General features: G+C 35.3%; 1 protein-coding gene across 1 annotated transcript in view; it reads right to left on the bottom strand.

The window, feature by feature from the left end:
- Window positions 1-21,691, bottom strand: part of MAPK10 (mitogen-activated protein kinase 10) — a 417,591-nt gene that overhangs the window by 303,865 nt on the left and 92,035 nt on the right. The window contains exon 2 of the mRNA XM_036227746.1: window positions 4,724-4,794. The gene's annotated coding sequence lies outside the window, so the exon portion shown is untranslated. The remainder of the gene's footprint in view (window positions 1-4,723; window positions 4,795-21,691) is intronic.

The raw sequence follows: 21,691 nt of genomic DNA, 5'->3' as shown, positions 1-21,691 counted from the left end.
TCACTCTGAGATATAAAAAACAGATTGCACAAAGTTCCCTAGTGTCTACTGACAGCTTGAAAGAGTTTAACTCTTTTATATAAATAAATCTCCTTTCATATTTCTCCCTTGAAAATGTTGGAAATATACTTAGCTTGAAAGAGTTTAACTCTTTTATATAAATAAATCTCCTTTCATATTTCTCCCTTGAAAATGTTGGAAATATACTTTGTTTCTGTTAGTGTTTACCCTAAAATATATTTTTAAAAACTAATTTATCTTAATATCAGATGATATAACTTTTTTCCCTCCTCTCGATTACTATAATGACTTTGAATACTCTTGCTACATACATCTTCCCATCTGGAAAGCTACTATTTTCCAGTAGTGTTTTAACTCGTCTTCGTCTTTTTTACCCCACAAATTAGATGTTGTTATTGATGCTTAACATGTTCAATGGTTTTTGAGATTTTCCAACATATTTTCCATTTCCTTCACCTCAGATCTTCCTTCTGAGATTATTTTGCTTCTTTTTGAAGTAAATCTTCCGGAACATTCTCTAGCGAGCAACTGTCATGCACTGTCTTTGAGACTTTAACAATAATAGAATTCTAAGTTAACAATAATTTTAGCTCAGCCCTTTAAGTTTTTTTTTTTTTTTTTGAGTTTTAACAATATTTCTGGCTCCTGTTGTTACTATGTAGAAATTAATGGTTAAGTAATTATCTTGCAGCTTTTAAGATCTTCACTTGTCTTTTAGATTCTGCAGTTTCACAGGAATACATCTTAGTGTAGATTTAATTCAAAAGATTCTTCTAGGGATTCACTAGACAACTAGAATTTAATAGTAATCTGCATCTCCCTTAAAAATATTAAATTTTCATACTATATTTGGCACCTGATAAATTTTGATATCCAGCCTTTGGTCTGACTCTGTAGGTTGATATTTTTCCTGGTTCTTGCTCATGGTTCTGCATATATTTTATGATTTTTATCATCTGTTCATATGCATAGGAATTTTATATGTGGGATTTCATCAAGGCCGAGTTTATAATAAATTCCTCCAGAGAGACTTACCTTCGATTTTGCTTCGGGCCTAGAAACACCCAAAGCTTGAGAGCTAATTTTCAGCTAAAGGTTTTTCAATCTATAATAGCATGGATTTGGGAGAAAATATTCATGTGAAGGCAGGTCTCGTGGAGACTTGTCAAAAGACACATTTTCTGTTCCACACAGAGCCAAGGCACAGGCAGACAAGAATGCCTGGATTTTTCTGGTCCACCCACTGAGGTTGTGAAGTATCTAGCTTTGTGGCCCAACCTTCCAACTTGTACAGATTCCAAGATTGTTCTCCAATACCCCTTTCACATCCCATTAAAGTGATTCTGTCCCTTGCCTTTCCGATTCATGCCTTCTTGTTATTTCTCCAATAATTTCCCCTATTTTCCTAGTAGCTCATCTAAGCATTAATTTTTAAAAATTTTTCTAGGACTTGTAAATGTTCTTTACAAGAAGGCTTACTCAAGACATCTGTTACAACATGTTATCAGAAATAGAAGTCATCAAATCTCTAAATAGTGATATTTCTGACACTTCTGCACAATATCAGGCAGTGTTGAAGGAAATGTTCTCACTGCACTAAAATACCATCAACCAGGCACCCACCCTCCTCTTCTATGTTTCATGGAGATGGCCTTTCTTCTGAACACAATGGAATACAATATTGAGAAGATGATAGATAGATAGATAGATAGATAGATAGATAGATAGATAGATAGATAGATAGATAGATAGATAGATAGATAGATAGATAGATAGATAGATAGATGATAGATAGATGATAGATAGATAGAAGACTTTCTTAATTTTTCCACTAACAATTAAGACTTGTTTCTCTCTCATGAAAAAAAAAAGTGCTGTGCTTTTTCAAAAATAGAAATGACATATTTATCAGAGTCCTTTCATAGTATAAAGCTAAGGAATTATTTCTTACTAATATTTCATAATTTTTAGCACAATTTCTCCTCACACAAATTTTCTTCACGTGAAAGGTATATTCATCATAATCAGAATGCAGCCCAATACGAGCATCTATGTACTAAATGATAAGAAAATGGCTGTGCGTCATTGTCTCCAAACAGACTGGCTTCATTTTCATTTGTCAAGATGCAAATTCCACCTTCCCCCTGGATTTAATAGTGTGTTAAACAGTATTTACCATGGTTTTTGCGGGGTTTTTTTGTTTTTGTTTTTAGCTTTGGGAAACTTCTGAGAAGAGAATCACTATATGTGAATAACAATATTATCATTCAACAAGAATAAAATTGCTTTACTTCATTTTATATATTGCCAGTTTTAGTTTTTTGTTTTTTGGTTTTTTTTGAAAGATTATCTGGACCTGCCACTTGCTTCCTCAGCACAATTGAACACATAATTACTATGTAAATTTGGATTTCCACATGCTTTCAGAGAAACATAGACCTTTTGGTACTGGAGCTTTCAAAGCATTAATTATTTGGAATGTGATCCATTTGACTTAATCTGTAAAATGAAGATAATTCTTATCTGCCTTGCAGGGTTTAGAATTAGGATTAATTACTTAATTTTGGATAAGCAATTTGAACATAAAAGCCACTATGTAAATGAAGGTAAGTCCTAATATTATTAAAACAGAAATTACTGAGCCATTCTGCAAAGAAGCACTGAAACATCTTGTGTTTATTATTATTCTGTTATAATTATTATTATTACATGTATTATTAGATTATTATCTAATATTTTCTAAAGTAAACAATGTAAAATAACAAGTAGACTTTTTTCTTCAAGACCTGTTACTCACTTAAGTGTTTTCCTTCTTTTGCAAAATTCGTGCCAAGCATATCATTACCATTAAAATATGTGATTCCCTAATACAGTAATGTTGACTTTTTATAAAATATTGTGATATGGCTCAGACCACTGAAATATTTTTTTTGATTTTGAGAGTGTTGGAAAGAAATGGTAAGTCCCTTTTAAAAATAACTTGCTTAAAATAAAAGAAGAAAGATATATGCCAATATGCCTTTAAATTCAGTTCCCAAAACCAATGGACAAAGAATGCTTTCTATTTTAACTAAGAAATTTCAGACATCCTACTATGTACCTATACAGATTCCTGGTCATATGTAAAAACTGTTCAAAAAATAATTATTGATTAAGAATCCAGCATTCTGTAAGGAAAGAATAGAACTGATCTCTGTTATTAAATGCTTAAATGGCTCTTCATTTTCTACAGCATTAAGTATTAATTCATCAGCATAGTACCAAAGTCTTCATCATTCTTTTACCACCTCATTCTGAAACCTCAATTATTCTTTCACTCAACCAATATTTTTTAAACAATTATTATTTGAGCACTAGCTATGGGCCAGGCCCTTTGTTAAGTGCTGGGAATGCAAAAGAAGAGAGAGTGAAAGAGAAAATTCCTGACAGCACGAAGATTAGACCCCAGTAGGAGATACAGATAGTTAATTAACAAATGGTGAATCATGTATACAGCATAGTTGTATCAGAGACTACAAAGATTATTACAGGATTCAGTAAAGGCATATAACAGAGAACCCTAAGCCGATGGATAGAAAAATTATTCTTACAAAAGTGTTACTTAAGGTAAGACCCAAAGAAAAAAATTATTCAGGCAAAGTTGCAGAAGCATGAAGAGGAACAGGTGGCAGTCTGTGTAGATGCTCTGAGGGGAAAGGTACCTTGTACAATAGAGGAAAAGAAAGGAAGTGGCTGGAGATGGAGCTATAGGAGTGGGTGAGGGCCCAAATTCGAGAAGTATTTTATACAAATTCAGTACCTTATCCTAAGAGCAATGAAAACCCATATGAAGTATTTGAAGCAGTAGTATGAAATATTCACATGTGTGTCTTATAAAATCATTCTGAAAAAAATCTTCTGGCTGTTGTTACAAGGCTATTGCTTTTGCAATGACAGACTAGAAAAGATATTGAGGGGGGGGGGAAGGAGGAAGAGGATAAAGGAGAGAGAAAAGGAGAAATGCAAAAGAGAAAAAAGAGAATAAAAGAGAAAAGTAAAGAAAGCTCTTAAACAATTTTAAAAGTCAAATGACAATCAAGAAAAAATCATTTCTATCATATTAGGCAAAAAGCTAATCCTCACAATATCTCCAGAACATCTACAAGTCACTAAAAGACTAACAACTCAATTTTTTAAATAAACAACTGAACAGTTTATAGAAAAGAAAATGCAAGTATTAAGAACATATGCAAATATATTCATAATTATATAATTAAAATTAAAATAATATTTTGAGATCTTTTTCATCTACAACATTGGTGACACTAAGGGCCCACCTGAATGCCAGTCTAGGAGTTTAGGTAAATGTCACCTGACAAAATAGTTAAACAGGGTTTCTACTCAAAATTGTATATTTTGTTCACAGAAATCCACATTCTACTCTCACAGAAAAGATACCTTAAAAAACCCTTCAGTAAAGAAATTTTATTTAATTTGCCTTGACCCAATGTTGCAGGTTAGGTCTTCACAAAGCAAACTCTAAATTGGGAGATCTGTATGCAAGATGCTTATTGGGAATTGGTTACCTTCCAAAAGCTAGAGCTGATAATAAGAGATCCTGCTACGTAACTACACTCGCTATTACTGTGGGAATGACAGAATCCCTAAATCACACAAGGCAAGTGGTGGCGATCAACCCTTAGACAAAAAAAGGCGTAATTACCATAATAGGCAGCAAGAGGAGAATGGCTGGACTCTCAGGGATCAGTGGACACGGCAAATAAAACAGAGTTCCTGCAGGAAAGATACATGAATAACCAATAAGGATAATCCTTAATTTATATAATAATCCTAATTTACATAAATCATGAATGGATGAGCAAAAGGCTAAAGTCAGCCCTTTCAAAATCATGATTCCTTGTTCTATTTCAGCCTGAGCCAATTCTCAGACACAGAACTCACTCACTGAATTAGAGGCTGGGTCTTCATTAGGAAGGATTGTGAAACACCTTGGAAAGTGTACATAGTAGTAATTCCCCAACCTTACCCCCAAGGTACTACAGCAATTCACTCAGTAAATGATATACTGGACAAAGAGAATGCCCAGATCTTTTGAGAGCTGTTGTATTATACGGTCTGAGCTATCACTGACACCTCGTAGTGCAAAGTTCCATAAGGAAGTAAATGGAGTCCTGGCCAAGACGGGGACTCCATGAAACAACAATATTAATTCACAGTCTTGACCCAGGGCTATAATCCTGCTCCCTATTATAAAGAAGGCACCTGGGCCATCTGGACATTCTACAGAGCATCACATTAATTCGCTAAACTGATGATATCACATAAATCAAACCTGATTAGCAAGAAGTGACAAGTATTCTGGGTGCCATAGTAAGACTCACGTGCTCCAGAAGATGAAAGATAATCCCTACAAAGACTCAAGGGCCTATCTCACCAGTAAAAATTTTAAGGGCCCATTAAAGAGCAATTTACCTACCTCACACATCTTACCTCTAAGAAAGAAGCACAGCACTCTCCAGGCCAATCTGGGATTTTAATGCAGTATATTCTACATTTGAAATAAAGCACCAACCCATTTATTGGGTGATGAGAAGACTGTTAGATTTAATTTTGTTCCAGAGCACTTTCTTCCCTAGCTTTTTCCCCTTCTCCTATCCTGATTCTTTTACCCCTTTCTCCTAGAACACTCCCAAAATATTCACTGACATAAGAAACCACATCTTAGGTTCTGCTTCCAGGGAATGAAAACCAAGTCACAATGTCCCTGTTTTCTCACCTATACTCACTCTTATTATTCTTCTGTTACAGAGTAGGAAATTGAGGATTAAAACTGAAGATAAAATGCTTAGAATCTGCCTGACACATTGGATGCTCAATAAGTGATAATTAATACTAATATTAACATCCACAAATTCATGAAAAAACAACCTGCACTTATAAAATTCAATATAGTTCATTATGACAGATTAGGGTCATAATCTCTTATTAGGCTCAAAAAAATAAATTATCCATCTCATTGTTTTTCCCGGAGAGGGATAAAAAAATTATCAAATCCCAGATCTTTTTCTCTGTGCAATATAAACCTAAGTCCAAATACTAGCCATATTTGTATCCTATTTACCCAACATTTATTCCTATGTAAGGGCTAAGATTTGTTCCTGATTTACAAATTTTCAACAAACTCAATTTTGTCTTAAATAGTTTTAATAATATATATGGTGATCTGGAAATGAGATAAACAGAAGTGAGAACAATAATTAGCCAAATAACATTCTAAATGTTGTCCAGCTAATTCTAAGAAATAAACCTCAGTCCTTAAAAAAAGAATTACCTTTGAAACTGTTCTTAGAAATTAAATTTACCCTTCCTTCAAGAAGCAAGGGTTTACACCCTTTTATTGAACACTTAATAATATGTCCAATTTATCACTTATTTTTCCCTGTGTAATAAACTACTCCAAATCAGTAGCTTAAAATAACATTTGTGTTATTGTTTATGATTCCGTAAGTTAACAGTTTATGCTGGGTTCAGGTAGGTTGTTCTTCTGTTAGTCTCACATAGAATTATTCTATAGCTATAGCTATAGAATAGACTTGACTGGTATCTTAGTCCATTTGAGCTGCTATAACAAAATTTCATAGGCTGGTGATTTGAACAACAAACATGTATTTTTCACAATTCTGGAGGATGGAGGTCCAAGACTACGTTGTCAGCAGATACAGTGTCTGGTAAGATCCCACTTCTTAATTCATAGATGGGATGTCTTCTCACTGTGCCCTCAAATAACAGAAGAAACAAGGGATCTCTCTGGGTCTTTTTTTTTTCTTTTATTAAATTTATTTATTTAAATTAGTTTCAAGTATACAGTACATTGGTTAGACATCTATAATGTTCATAATGTTTATAAGGGCACCGATCCTATTCATGAGGGTTCACTCTCATGGTCTAATCACTTCCCAAAGGCTCCACCTCCACATACCATCTTATTGGCATTATGATTTAACAATTTGGGGAGATACAAACATTCAGTCAATAGCAACTGGGCTGGGTAGGATAATATGGCCTCCCTCCTATGTCTAACAGTTGGTGTTGACTCAGTTGTGCCTCTCTCTCTACCTGGTCTCATTCTCAAGAAACCCTCTTCACACAAAAATCAAAAGTTTCAGGAGAATAAGACAAAATTCTCTTAATGCCTAAGTACAGAAGAACCACAATAGCACTTCGACCTCATCTTATTAGTCAAAGTGTGAGTTTGAAAGCCAGCCCAAACTTAAGAGGAAGTTGGTTGGGTGGATAAATAGGGGAGAATAGACTTAATCTTTAATGGAAAAAAATGGCAAATCATGTTACTAACAGGCATAAATACAGAGACGGGATCAATTGATTTGGCTGTCTTTGCAAATAACCATTTACCCTAGACTCTATATATTTTACATATATTCACTATGTTATTTATTCTCATAATAATGATATAAGGTAAGGATTTTCAGTCCCATTTCACAAATGCAGAAATTCTGGATCAAGTTTGGAATCTTATTTGTTCCTAGGTGATTTTATTAGAATTTCCTCTAGCCTACTCATACGTTTCAATGAAATTGACTGCTTTTATATTAACCACTTTATAAGTAGAAAGTAGGCTGGTAAATAGAGCTTTGTGAACAGAAAAAGATGTAGTACTAATTACATATCATCTCATGCTCCCATCTGTGGTCCAGAGTCAAAATATTCTCACAGTCTGGGCCTTCTTTTATCAGGATGAATGGCCGATGGAATCAAAGTATTAATAACTACTAGACAATGACTGGGCTGGGCTGGGTCCAGCGCCAAGGTTCCAATTCAAGGGAGCATTTAAGGAATAAGAGTAATCCTTGGTGTCACTTAAATTAATGTTTTTCAAACTGGAGTTTATGACACACTAATGAGCAGTGAAATCAATTTAAGGAGCTACCACTAGCATGTCTTGAATGAAACTGAATAGATTACAATAGAATAGAAACTATCTGTAATGGTACCAGAGCACCATAGGCTATGGCTAGAACTCAAATATTTTAAAGTGTAATCCCAATAGCCCTGTCAACCAGACAAGGCAAGCTCCTCATAGTCCCCTTTGTTCCATCTGCTACATTTGCTTGGGTCCTAATGATTATTGGTTTAGTTGGTTAATAGTACTTATTTGGCTATAATCTTACTTATTAAGCTTACCCAAATTCAACTAATATTAGAAACAAAGCCTTCTTAAAGCCAGTGCAACATTACCTAACAGTCATTGGCATTTTAAATCATATCAAAATCAACATCTAACCTCAAAATTAGTCATAAGATTTATACCAAATTTTTGTTCTAAGGGAGATAATCATAATGTTTTATTTAAAATTCCAGTACAGAAGCTGACACCAACTTTCCTTTTTCTTTACTTTTCAAGATGAAATAGTCTCATAGAAAACATTAAAAAATATCCTGTTCAAATTAAGGAACTGGGAGAATTCATCAGTATGTTCTATCATCTAAAAAGATAAAGATATAGAAAAATTCTCCTCCTCCCTGGAGTTCATACTTGGCAATCTCAATCACTTTGAGCACAACTAGACCTGGATATAATTATAAAGGACTCTGAGTAACTCCTAAGTGGCCAAAACAGAAGTCACAAATCTGGGTGCTAAAAGTCCTTTTAGTATTATTAAGATAATTTTTACTCAATTTATGTTTCTATTTTCTTCATAGCACATCCGAGGAAGAAAATTACTAAAATAAGTTGCAGTTAGAAATAAGTATAGTGATAACAGGAGTGGCAGCTAACAGTCCGCTGATTTAAGAGATAAGAAAACTATCAAAACTTCGAGAAGAGGACACCAAAAGCATAGCAGTCGCTGGTCATTTTGTGCAAGCACTAATGTAGCTTTTTCCGATGCTATTTTAAATTGTATCTTTTATTTTACAATAGTTTTGCTGCTGGTATGTAGAAATAAATTTTATGTTTATATATTGACTTTGTATCAAACAACCTCGGTGATTCTAAAATTTATCTGCAGCGTTTTGGGTTTCGTGAATCCAATTATGTCCTCTGTGCATAATGACTGTTTTACTTCTCCCTTCCCACTTACTTATACCTTTTTTTTTTTTCCTTGTCTTACTGCCCTAGCTAGGACCTCATGTAAAAATAAACAAACAAACAAACAAACAAAAGAAAGTAGTGATAGAGAACATCTTACCTTTTTCTCATACCAGGGAATACACTTTCAATATTTCCCCATTACAAATGATGTTTGCCACAGGTTTTTTAAATTAAGAAAGTTCCCTTCTCTTCAGTTTGCTGAGAGTTTTTCTTTGGTAGGTTGATTTTGGTTTGGGGTTTTTTGTTGTTGCTTTTTTTTTAAACCACGGTTCAGTGTTAAATTTTATCAGATGCTTTCTCCTTCCATTTAGATAATTATATTATTTTCTCTTTTATTCTATTATTGTAGAGAATTACTTTGCTTGATGTTTCAAATGCTAAACTCACCTTGCATTCTTGGAATAAATCAAATTGGATTATAATATAACATATGATTTTTCAGGTTCCTAGGTTCTGTTTGCTAGTGACTTATTTAAGATTTGTTGCATCTTTGTCTATGAGAGATTGGCCTGTAATTTTCCATTACTATTGTGTTCTCATCAATTTTATATCAAGCGTTAGTGATAAAGAGATTGTAGAAGAAAGGGAATGGTTATACACGGCTAGTGGGAGTGTAACCACCTTGAAAATTTATTTGGTAATATCTTCTTACTCTGACCATATACATAACTTATGATCTCACAATTCTAAAGATCTATCAAATAGTAATGCTTCTATGTACATCAGAAGACAAGCGCGTTCATTACATTATTTAAGAGCACATAAGTGAAAAAACACTGATGTCCGTTAATAGTACAATGGATAAAGTGTGATATAGTCATTTAGTGGAATATTCCACAACAATAAAAAGGAATAAACTGTTACTAAATATATCATCACAATTCTCACAAATATAATGACAATTGAAAGAAGCCAAACCAAAATAAAAGTATGTGCTGGGTAATGCCACTTACATAAAATTCATAAACTGGCAAACAGATCTATGGTGTTAGGAATTCAGGCCACTGATTGCATTTGAGAGGGAGTAAGTCACTGAGAGAGGGTTTAAGTTGAGGTGGGGGGCTCCTGAATGACTAGCAATATTGTAATTCTTGATCTGGGTGACATTTCCACTTTGTGGAAATTCACAGAAATATACACTTATGTATATTTTTTATGTATATTGTACTTCAATAAATATTTTTGTAAAAAAGGTATATATTGATGTACAACATACATAAAGAAAAATACACATAAAGATTTTTTAAATGTGATTATATGTTGTCTCAGTGGGGATCATATCATACAGTACAAAATTCGAAGTTGTATTAGTTCAAGTCCTACAAGAAGCAGCTGCAAAGAAAAGATTTAACATGCAAGGACTTTACTCAGGGGAATGCCCGCATGAAAGAAACCAAGTAGGGAGCTAGGAAGGGGCTGGCAGAGTCATATCCACCAGGAAAGTTTGACTTGCGTGAAGGAAGAAAGGAAGGTTGAGTGGAAGTGTCCTACACTGCAGCGTAGTCTATGGAAGTTTTAACAAGGCAATCCCATGGCCCCCAGGAATGGAAGTGCCTTAGTGTCCCTGCCATGCTCGGACTCTGGTAAATGCAGCAAAGGACAGCAACTATGCTTTTTGGTCAATCAAGCTCGCTGTAGTTGAAGCATGACATGCACATTCTTGTCACTACAGATGCTTCAGCACAGTTATTTTTTTTCCTATTAAAATAGAGTTACTTACATTTTTAATTTTTAATTTTTATTTACTTTTAAAATTACATAAAGTAAAAATAACTTTTTTTGATGGACAGTTGCATGAGTTTTGGCAAAAGCACAGTCATCTAGCCACAATCACTGTTTATCGGTTTCCTCACCCTAAAAACTCTCTTTTGACACAACTTTAAAGTCACCCTCTCACCTCACCACCATTCGTTTAAAAATGTATGTGCACTTGAGTGTGTGTTTGAAAATACACAGAGAGTTAGCATTGATTATGGATAAGTGTAATAACTGGTGTTTTTCTCTTTGCATTTCCAATTTTCTGCAATGAGTATTGCAGAATGGGAAAAGTGGAAGGAATAAAAGCAAAGCATTACAAAGAAATAAAAACATTTTAATTATTAATAGTAATGGATGAATCATCAAGAAAAAATTAAAATGTATTTGGTATATTTATTAAAGAAGGCAGATTCATATTAAATATTATACTATTCTGTTTAGTTGAGTAAGTTTCATTTATATAGAGAAAACATGATTTCCTCGGCAATGCTAGCAAAAGAAGACGAAGTGTATTTGTGTGTGCATATTTGCATAGATACACCATGAGTGTGTGTGTGCTTGTCTGTGTGTTCTATAAAGTAAACCTAGGACTCTCTAGGCTTTTTCGCTTAGTCATGGAGAATATCTGACCTAGAGGGCAATGTTTTAATTCATCCTAAAGCTGCACCGGAACTGCAGTGCAGTTATTCTTATTTTGCTACAAGCATTGAGTCCACAGAGGAACTCATGCTTCAATAGTTTCCCTCAGTTTAGGTCAAAGAGACCTACTTTTGTATTACATAGTTACAGAATCATATGAACCTTTAGCCACAAAGCTCATGTCCCAAAAACACGTTATTATTTCTCAATAGAAATTTCAGGCTTCAGACTGCAGCTTTCATAGCTCATATGGTTCTGTAGATTTCTTTTCACTTAAAGCTAGAAAAATGTTGCCCAGAGGACTTTATCTTCTTTATCTTTTTTTTTTTTTAAATAGTCTCAGCCTTGCTGACAACCAGAGCACAGAACTACAGTCATTTTCCTAAACAGAGGTATTTTCCAAGTCATTCAAAAGCACTGTATTTTTTAAAGCAATCTCAAGCAAGGTCACAGCAATCTGATATGCCCAAAAGACCAGTGATTTAGAAAACAAGGACTAAGGTGTCAATCAGATCAGAGACACCATCCATACTACAGTACAAAGAAGAAACCAAAGAGAAGACATACAAGCAGCAAATTTGAGGAGCATTCTGGTTCCCACTATAGTCCCTACCGAGGCCTTCCTGCTGCTTTCTGGTATTCTGTTAATGAACAGAAAGAGTAGTAAATCCACTTGGGGCTTGAAAAGATTTTTCTTTAAATCTAACAACGCGAAAGGAGGTCTTCTTGTGAGTTATTAATGTATGGAGACAAAAATCAAACAGGTGTAGCAAAATTATCACATTCCTTAGGAAATGGAAATCAAATCAGTCTCTGACTTCTCCAGAACAAATAAAACTAATGCTTTGTTTTTGCATTTTATCCTTGATCAATTTTATCACCAAAAGCAGAAGCATCCTCGACATTTTTCAAAGAAAATCACAGCTAAAGAGTGTAAACATGCATTCGTTCTACTTTGAGTTGAATATAATTGAATGTTATATTAATAACCCACATGTCACTTTTTTGGTTCATTCATATTCTTCAAATATTTCAGTCTTCTTTCATAGTAACTTTTCTTTATATTTTTATCATAAAAATTTTAAATATATTAGAAATATATATAAATTAATTTTACCTCCATGACTATGAGATAAGTTGTTATTACTGTTCCTATGTCAAAGAAACACAAAACACTAAAGGTTAATTAGCTTCCTTAAGGTCACACATAATAAACAGGTGTTAATATTTTGTTCATTTGCTTTAAATCTTTTGTTCCTTTCAGAAATAAATCATACACATAGATGAAGAACATTGTAGTCCTTATTGATTCAATTCCTACTTATATCTGCAGAAGAATTATTATCCTGAATATGATATGTACCTTTCTGTTATGTTATTGTACCTTTATCATACACTATGCATCCATAAGCAATATGTAGAATTGTTTCTCTGTATCATTCTGCATCTGTTTTTTTCACTCTATGTATTTATGATATAGCCACTTTAAATCATATAACCCCAATATATTCAACTGCATCATAGTAGTCCATCATATAAATATATCACCATTTAATTAGTCCTTCTACTAATAACAGATATTTAAGATGTTTCCTTTTTTTTTTTTTTTTCACATTAAAAACAGCACCACTGAGCAGACTTCTGGTTTCCAGCCAGGCGTGTAAGCAGCTTAGAGGTCAGGAGTCCTTCCTAACAAGTAAAAAGCTGAAAATCAACACCTCTCTTTAGACCCATCAAATTCAGCTTAGTTGGCACTATGGTTTTTCTGTTGTTGTTTTTTTTTTAATATTTATGTATTTTTTTAATTGAAGAAATGATTTAAATTTTTCCCCCATCTACCTCCCCTCTCCCTCTCCCCTCTACGCTCTGGTAACCACTAGTGCATTGTCCATGTCCATGAGTCTCTGTTTGTCCCGTTCTTGCTTTTAGGTTTATATCCCACATATAGTAGCTGGCACTTTGATTGCAATCTTGTGAAATCCTGAGCAAAGGACCTAGCTAAGTTGTGCCTAAACTCCTAATCCATGGAAACTGTGAGAAAATAAGTGTGTGTTTTAAGCCCTAAATTTGTGGTAATTTGTTATAGCAGACACAGAAAACTAATATACAGCAACGAATCCTGTCTCTGAACCTTACAACTGCAAGCAGTAAATATCTCTTATAGTTTAGCAAATTTATGATGGAGGTTAGTCCTGGTGAAATAATATCAGTATAATATAGTTTTATTCTCTCTCTCTAAATTTACAGTGCTGAGTAGAGAATTCCAGAATATCCCAAGATACTCCAAAGCTCAAAACTTTGACATAACTCTTTCATACCACATACTCCAAACCTAAGCTAAATATTTTTTGTCAGCATTCAGAATTTGTCTAAATTAACATCTTTTTCAAGTATAAGAGTCTATTTGAAAAACGAAAGTATTATATTAATCTATAACTGCAAAATGGGTGGAGTGGATTCTTATTTTAGAATAACTGAAATGCTGCATTTATCTCTGCCTCTGTCTCTTCAGTCACCTCCAGGGTATGAATTTCAATGCTTTTCTTTTTGTATGGTCAGAGACAAAACCACAAGAGCCTACCCATAATTACAGCTGTAATAACATTTCCATGGCAAACCCAGTTTTCTAGAATTTCACATAATACAGTTATTTAAACACAATCCAGCATATGGGTTCAAACTTAGCATTTAATGTCTCAAGTCTTAAAGCCAACTGTTCCATCTCTTTCATAAAGAACATTAAAATTCTAGCTTACAAAAACAATACGTTGGCTAACCAAACCCTTTTAATGCTTGCAGTTCTAGAATTCCAAACTATTCTTTCCATTAAAAGCTATTTTCTTTTTCTTCTCACTATGAAGTTAGTGTCTGACCTGCTATTTGTATGCAAATGTATGATTCACCCTGATTACATTCAGTCACATTTTAGATACTTCCGTGAGTAGACAGGAATTTTCTGAAAAGGATGGAGATTTAATACCACAAAGATTTAAAGGAGCTTGCCTTTGCTCAAGATTAGAGAGAAGCTTAGACCACAAATGAAGGAGGCAAGGCCCAACTCTATTTATTTGTAAAGTCCTAGACACTACAAATAAATTGTATTCAACATCCAGTTTTAGGTTTTCATGTCCTACACTGTTATTCCCAAACTTTCTGGAAAGTTGGTGTACCATAGCCTTATATAGCCCTGTTGAGAATTATTAAATATAATAAAATACATATGCTGTAGATGAGGCATTGAAGAAAAGAGGACCTTCACCAAATCATTTTGCCTTAGACCAGTATAATGATAGCATGAATAATAAAGCATTTATATGACATACTATGAGCAAAGCACTTTATATAGAGAGTAAGTCTAATTAACTGCTTTAACTTGATTTTCCCGAAACCAGACCGAGATGAGGATTTGTGTGAAAGTGATTTCATAAAAGTATTTTTCAGAAGCGGGAGTGGTAAAGTGGAACCAGAACATAGAGGCAAAGCAAAGATGTGAGACATGTTAGAGGGAGGATAACTCAATCCCACAGGTGTTCTGGGGTAAAACATACCTCAGAATTATGTTTCATCCAGAATGTCTAATGGCCAGGGGACAAGAAAGATGGAGTATTTATACTCTACAAATGTCGGTCATTGCTTAACAGCTGGGGGAAGGGAGCAGGGAGAGAAGGACATAGATCCCCAAGTACTTTTGGGTCTTGAGTACAAACAAAGCAGGATCTGGAAGCCAAGGACAGTTAACAATAAAGACACCAAGTGCTGGCTTGGGAGTGACAGCTCATCTGGAACATGTGTGCACAAAAATGGAATATTAATCTGAAGATAGTGGACAGCCCACTTATTCTCTAACCCTCACAAGAAACCCATAAAGCAGCTATTAGTTCTATATCCATTTTACAAATGAAGAGATTAAAATACAGAAAGATTAAATGAGATGCCTGAGTTCCTACAGCTGGTAAGTGTCAAGTGAGGATTTGCATCCAGACCATCTTGCGCCAGAGTCTGCACATTTATCCTTTATATTATTAAGTCATATACTAGAGCCAAACATGCAAAGGACCACGGCAGAACTAAAGCCAGGGTTAGGAACTAAACAATAATAGAGAACAACCTACAACCAGGAATGACTAAGGTGCAGCTCAAATATACTAAACCAAAGTGATCCCTTTTGGGGAAGATGGGTAATTAAATATTTCATTACGTGTTTAGGACCTATCCAGGCATCAGACAATTGGGTTACACATAACATTCATTTCACTTGCAAGGGAGAAATTATTGCAGATAGGAAAGTAGCTGTAGGGAAAGGGAAGGAACAAAAGAAAAATTTTCCTCTTTCTTCCCATTCCCTCCCTAATTCCCACTTCCTCCTTCCCTCCTACACATCTGCGTACACGCGCGCGCACACACACACACACACACACACACATACTGAAATCAGAAAGCTTCTTCACTTTCTGAAATTTATTAAGAATAGTCAGAGAATATTAAACTCAACACACCATAACAAAGAACTAAGTCAGAGAATTTCCTGTAAGCTAAGCTTGCCTATCAAAATAGCTTGGGTAACAGATAGCTTTTTAATTAATTTTAAAAGCTAGTTGCTTCAATACATAATTTGAGACTCCCTAGGAAGGTTTGTGATCCATAAAATATCTGTTTGTCAGTTAAATTACTATTACATCTACCATTAGATCTTCCCTAATTAAAATATTATAGATTTTCAAAGAGTCTTCTGCAGGTTTCAACAACAGACTCCCTTCACATTACCAACATAACAAAATGCTGGATAAACTATAACCCCCAAATTAGTCTACATAGCTATATAGGTAATAATAATAAATTAGAAAGGTAGATCTCAAGTGCCAGAAACTCAAAAGCCAGAGGTATAACTCAAGAAGGCAATGGGTCTGGAGGACAGGACCAGGAGCGATGGCACAGAAAACCAAGGCCTGGAAGAGGCTTTCTCCAAGACAGGAAACCTAAAAGGAAAAAATGCAACTCCACACAGGCAGAGAAAAAAAAGTCTTCCATGAATAATTAAAACCCTAAGCCTTCAAGATACCAGAAAGAGATCGCATACACATGGGAACTGGAGATATGGCACAAATTGCATTAAAAATATTAGAGGAAAGGGAATATTAGAGGAAAGGGATGAAGTGGACAATGAATGCTGGTAGACATATTTGATTATCCAGAAGAAAAGATAAAATAAAGTTAGATCTCTAGCTCATACCATATTAAAAATAAATTCCAGATAGATCAAAAACGCAAATGTAAAAATCAAATCTTTCAAAGAACATACAGAATATTTTTATGACATTTGGTTAGGGAATTATTTCTTAAACATGGCATAAAAAGCACAAACTGATTGGGAAACTCAACGTGGCACATTACATCAATGTGAAAATATTTGCTGCTCCTCCCTACCAGGGTCACTTGTGGGAGATCATACACCCACACTCCATGTCACTTGCTTTAACCATTAAAATTTGGATATTAAGTGATGTGTGCCACTTGCAAACGGAAGCTTTAAGAGCCTTCCTGTGGGTCTGCAAGTCTCTCTTTTCTCTGTGCCATGAGACTAGAATGTCCAAAACAGGAGCTGCATCTTTGGCTACAGTCCCTGAAGTGAAAAAGATGTGGAGCAGAGCCTATTAACCCACGTGAATGTGAGTGAAAAAGAAACTTCGGTTGCAGTAAACTCTGAGATTTGGGAATTCAGTTACCATGGCACAATTTACCTCAAGCTAACTAAAACATTGTGCTACATCAAAATATAAAAACAGTGTGTGTGTGTGTGTGTGTGATACCAGATAAAAATTATAGATATTTTCAATGTATATAATCAACAAAGATATTAGTAAATGGAAAACAGGAAGAATATCTATAAATCAATAAGAAAAGAAAAACTACTCAAGAGAAAATTGGGCAAAGACTATGAATAGCTATATCACAAAAATAAAAAAATTAATGGTCTATAAATATACTAAAATAAACCCAACCTCATTACTAATCAAGAACTAAAAATTAAAACAGAGAGAGAGAGAGAGAGAGAGAGAGAGAGAAAGAGAGAGAGAGAGAGAGATGGCAGAGATGATAGAGGCTCTGTTCATCCCTCTGGTGACTAAATCAAAGTTGTGATGGAAACAAGGAGCAGCAGCAAGGGAAAATCGCCTGGGATCTAGAGGAACAAGCCATACAACTAGGAAGAAGTCAAAGAAATCACCTTGCAATGGCAGAAAGTAGGACAGGGCAAGGACGTGGGGCTGCCCGGTCCCGAGCAGCTGAGTGAGACAAAGGCTGCAGCAGATGCCTCTTAAATGGGCTACATCAACAAGTGGATTTTCATGGTGACGAACCTGCTCACTCTGAGCACCAATGCCAATTGGGCTGCACACAGGGAGCACCAGAGACTTACAGGGGGATATTGTCGGAGTGAGGGTCAAACTGAGATTCGCTCTGTACAGAAGTGCCAACAGTATCCATTGTTACCTGTTGAGCCCTCCCCTCTCCTAGTGCCCGGATACAGCGCCGCCATAGCCAGGACATCATCAAACTTGATAACAGAGGTCATTCAGCTCAGAGGATTCCCTGAAAACCCGCCTCCCCCAACTCGCAGTTCTTCCCAAGCCGCATCTAGGTGTATCCTTGGCGAGTCAGGTGCTCCTTGCTGAGCACTCACACTGCAGGCATCTGGCCTCGGTTTCTGGTGTGGCCTTTTGAGGCAACTATAGCACAGCATCTGTGGAATCTTAACAGGTGGCCCGCAAAAAAGTAGAGGTTTGGGCTAATTTTGGCCTGCAGCTGAACCCCTCTTGGGATTGTGCCGCTGGACACCTACTTCACAAATCCACACTAAAAAGACCAGAGACTTAGGAGCTTTGCTTAGTACGTAGAAACAGACATAGAAAGGCAGCCAAAATGGGAAGACAAAGAAGAAACCATATGAGAGAACAGAACAGAGATCCAGATACAATGGACTCAAGTACTCTAACAGATGCAGAGTTCAAAACACTGGTTATAAAGATACTCATTGGTTAAATTCAATGAGAACTTCAACAAAGAGAGAAAAAAACATAAAAAAGGAAATGGAAATTATAAAAGGGAACCAGTCTGAAATGGAAAACAAAGTATCTGAGATAAGAAGTATATTAAATGGTATAAACAAAGGAATAAACAAAATGAATAAAGAATCAAACACCCTACCTAGAGGACGGGAAAGCCAAGGACATGCAATCAGAATGCCAAGAAATAAGATGCCAAAACTGTTAAAATAACTTAAGGAGCATGTGGGACACTATTAAGGGTCCAAATTCCCATCTGATCGGCATAACTGAAGAAAATCAAGATGTCGAACAGCTGTTTGAAGAAATAATAATGGAAAACTTCTCTAACTTGGTAAAGGAAATGGACATAAAACCTAAGGAAGCTCAGAGAATTCCAAAAATCAGGGCTCCAAAGAGGCCCACACCAAGACACGTCATAATTAAAATGCTAAAGGTTAAATGCAGAGCAAGAATATTAAAAGCAGCAAGAGAAAAATAAATAATTACTTATAAGGGAACACCCATAAGACTGGCAGCTGATTTCTCAAAAGAAACTATGCAAGACAGAAGGGCTTGGCAAAAAGTATTCGACAGGATGAAGACCCAGGATTTACAGCCAAGAATAATTTATCCAGCAAAGCTATCATTAAGAATTGAAGGACAGGGAAAGAGCTTCTCAGACAAAAATAAGCTAAAGTAATTTATCAGCACCAATTTACAGGAAATGTGAGAGGGACTTCTTTAAGAAGAAAAAATACAAAAGACTCACTTCAGATTAAAAGACACACACAGACTAAAAGGAAGGGAGTGGCAAAAGATATTGCTTTGATGGACCTAGAAGGTATTTAAGTCAGACAGAGAAAGATAAACACTACATGATTTCACTTATATGCGGAATCTAGGGACTAAAAAGAACAAACTAATCAAAAGCAGACTCACAAATATAGTGGACAATTTGGTGATGGACAGAGAGGAGGGAGGTTTGGGGGGCTGGGAGAATGGGGCGAAGGGTTAAAGAAGTGCAAATTAGCACCTGATGAATGGCCACTGGGATGGGAAGCATGGCATACAGAATATAGTTAGCATTATTATGTTGGCTAGGTGGAGGGTCAGGGGAGAGAGGGAGAAATTGGGGGGTTCGTTTCATAAACTATATAGATTTCTAACCAAAGTACTGTATACTTGAAACTAATTAAATTCAAAAAAACCACATTGAATAAATAAATAAATAAATAAATAAATAAATAAATAAATAAATGAAATTAAAATTAAACAAAAAGATATACCACCAGTGCATGCCTGACAATATAGCAAAAATGTTAGTCTGACAATATAAAATATTATAAGAATGTAGAGCAAGATGAATTGTCATATTCGGGGTGAGGGGTAAATATTAATTGATACACCTGCGTTAAAGAAAAATCTGACAGTATCTATTAAATTAGTATAACTACTTGGGAAAAATTTTGACAATATCTAGTAAAGTTCCAGAACCTCCACTTCTAGATATACACCCTAGAGAGAGTCTTTTACATGTACACAAGTTCAAAGGTACACACACAAAAAAAGATCTTACTTGTATAGGAAAAAAATTTTTAAAACCTACATGTCTCAATTCCATAGAGTTAGAGATGATATATACAGATACACTGTATGACATAGATATGTACATATATACTGTATGATACCACTTAGTAAATTTAAAACACATCAAGCAATAGTGTGTGTGTGTGTGTGTGTGTGTGTGTGTGTGTGTGTGTGGTGGATCATACATATGCAGCAAAGTCTAAAAATTTGGCAGAGATATTTGTACCTCAGTATAGTGTACAGCTTTGGGGAGAAAGATAAGGAAATGAAGTAGGTCGCGGGGACTCACTGTGTCTGCAGTATGTATATATTTCGTTTTTAAATGTTTTTGAAGCAAATACGGCAAAAAATGTTGATATTTGTAAATCAGATGTTGAACAGTAACAATGTAGACTTTTTCTGAAGGCCTATGATCCTGGAGAACAGCAGCGTTTAAAGAAATCCCCCCACTCACCACCCTTACAGGTTCAGGAAAATGGCTTATCGAAAAGAACCACTGCACCCCATATAAATTAGGTAAGATTCATGGATCCCTTGTTTACCTTAGACATGGCCAGATAAAGAATTTCCATTCATTCTTTGCTTCCAATTCCCCACTCCCTGCCTCATAAATAATTAGCTGAACCGCCCGTCCCCACTGAACGGTGGGAACAAAAAGCTTGTTAAAGTCTGGTTAACTTCTCGCCTACTCCAGATGCCTGAACTTTGGCCAGCAGACAACTACTTCTTTACAGGCCCTCCTGAAAATAGACTGGCCTCAGGATAGGCTGTTCTCTGCACTGCTATCTGATCTTGCTACACTTTCATCCCACTTTCCCATACTGTCCTTTCTAGGCTTGTTACTCCTTCCCATGAAAGAAAAATCTCTTTTTCCCTATTTCTTGAGATGCAAACCATTCTATTGCAAGAGGCCCTTTCCCATGCTGGAATAATCCTCCCAAATAAAATCTCTCTTTACTAAATCTGGATTTGTTTTTTGTTTGACTATCCAGGTACATGTACTTTTTTGCATTTCGAATATTTCATAATGCAAAACAGATGTCGAAGTGCTCCTTATTAAATAGAAAAATAGTTAAAAGTTGAAACAGAAACATTTTTCAAAATGTCTTTCAAAAAGGACTCAAGTCACATCGGCTTTCTAGCAGAGGTAGTATCAGAATTCCTGATAGACTAGGCTGGTCTGGGACACCTACAAAATATAGCTGAGATCGTTAAATATGGGAAAGAAAAGACTCAAATGGGCAAAACAGCTATCTTCAAATATATGAAGCATTGCTTTTTGGGAAATGGAATAGAAAGTTTCTATATGTTGCCATTAAGTAGAATTGTGATCAATAAATGGAAGCTTCAGGAAGACTTTGGCACAATATAATAAAGAATAGTCCAACACGACTGTCTCAAGATGGAATGGGCTACGTTCCAAGTCATGACTTCCTCACCAGTGCCAATGTCCACACATAATCTGTATGAACCCCTAGAACGAGAATATTGGACACATTGCTAAGCCAGGTGAGCACTCGGCTTCTGGGCT

This window comes from Rousettus aegyptiacus, unplaced genomic scaffold (genome assembly GCF_014176215.1).
Source record: "Rousettus aegyptiacus isolate mRouAeg1 unplaced genomic scaffold, mRouAeg1.p scaffold_m13_p_10, whole genome shotgun sequence".
NCBI lineage: Eukaryota > Metazoa > Chordata > Mammalia > Chiroptera > Pteropodidae > Rousettus > Rousettus aegyptiacus.
The sequence above is the reverse complement of the archived record's forward strand: the minus strand, read 5'-3'. Positions and strand labels throughout refer to the sequence as shown.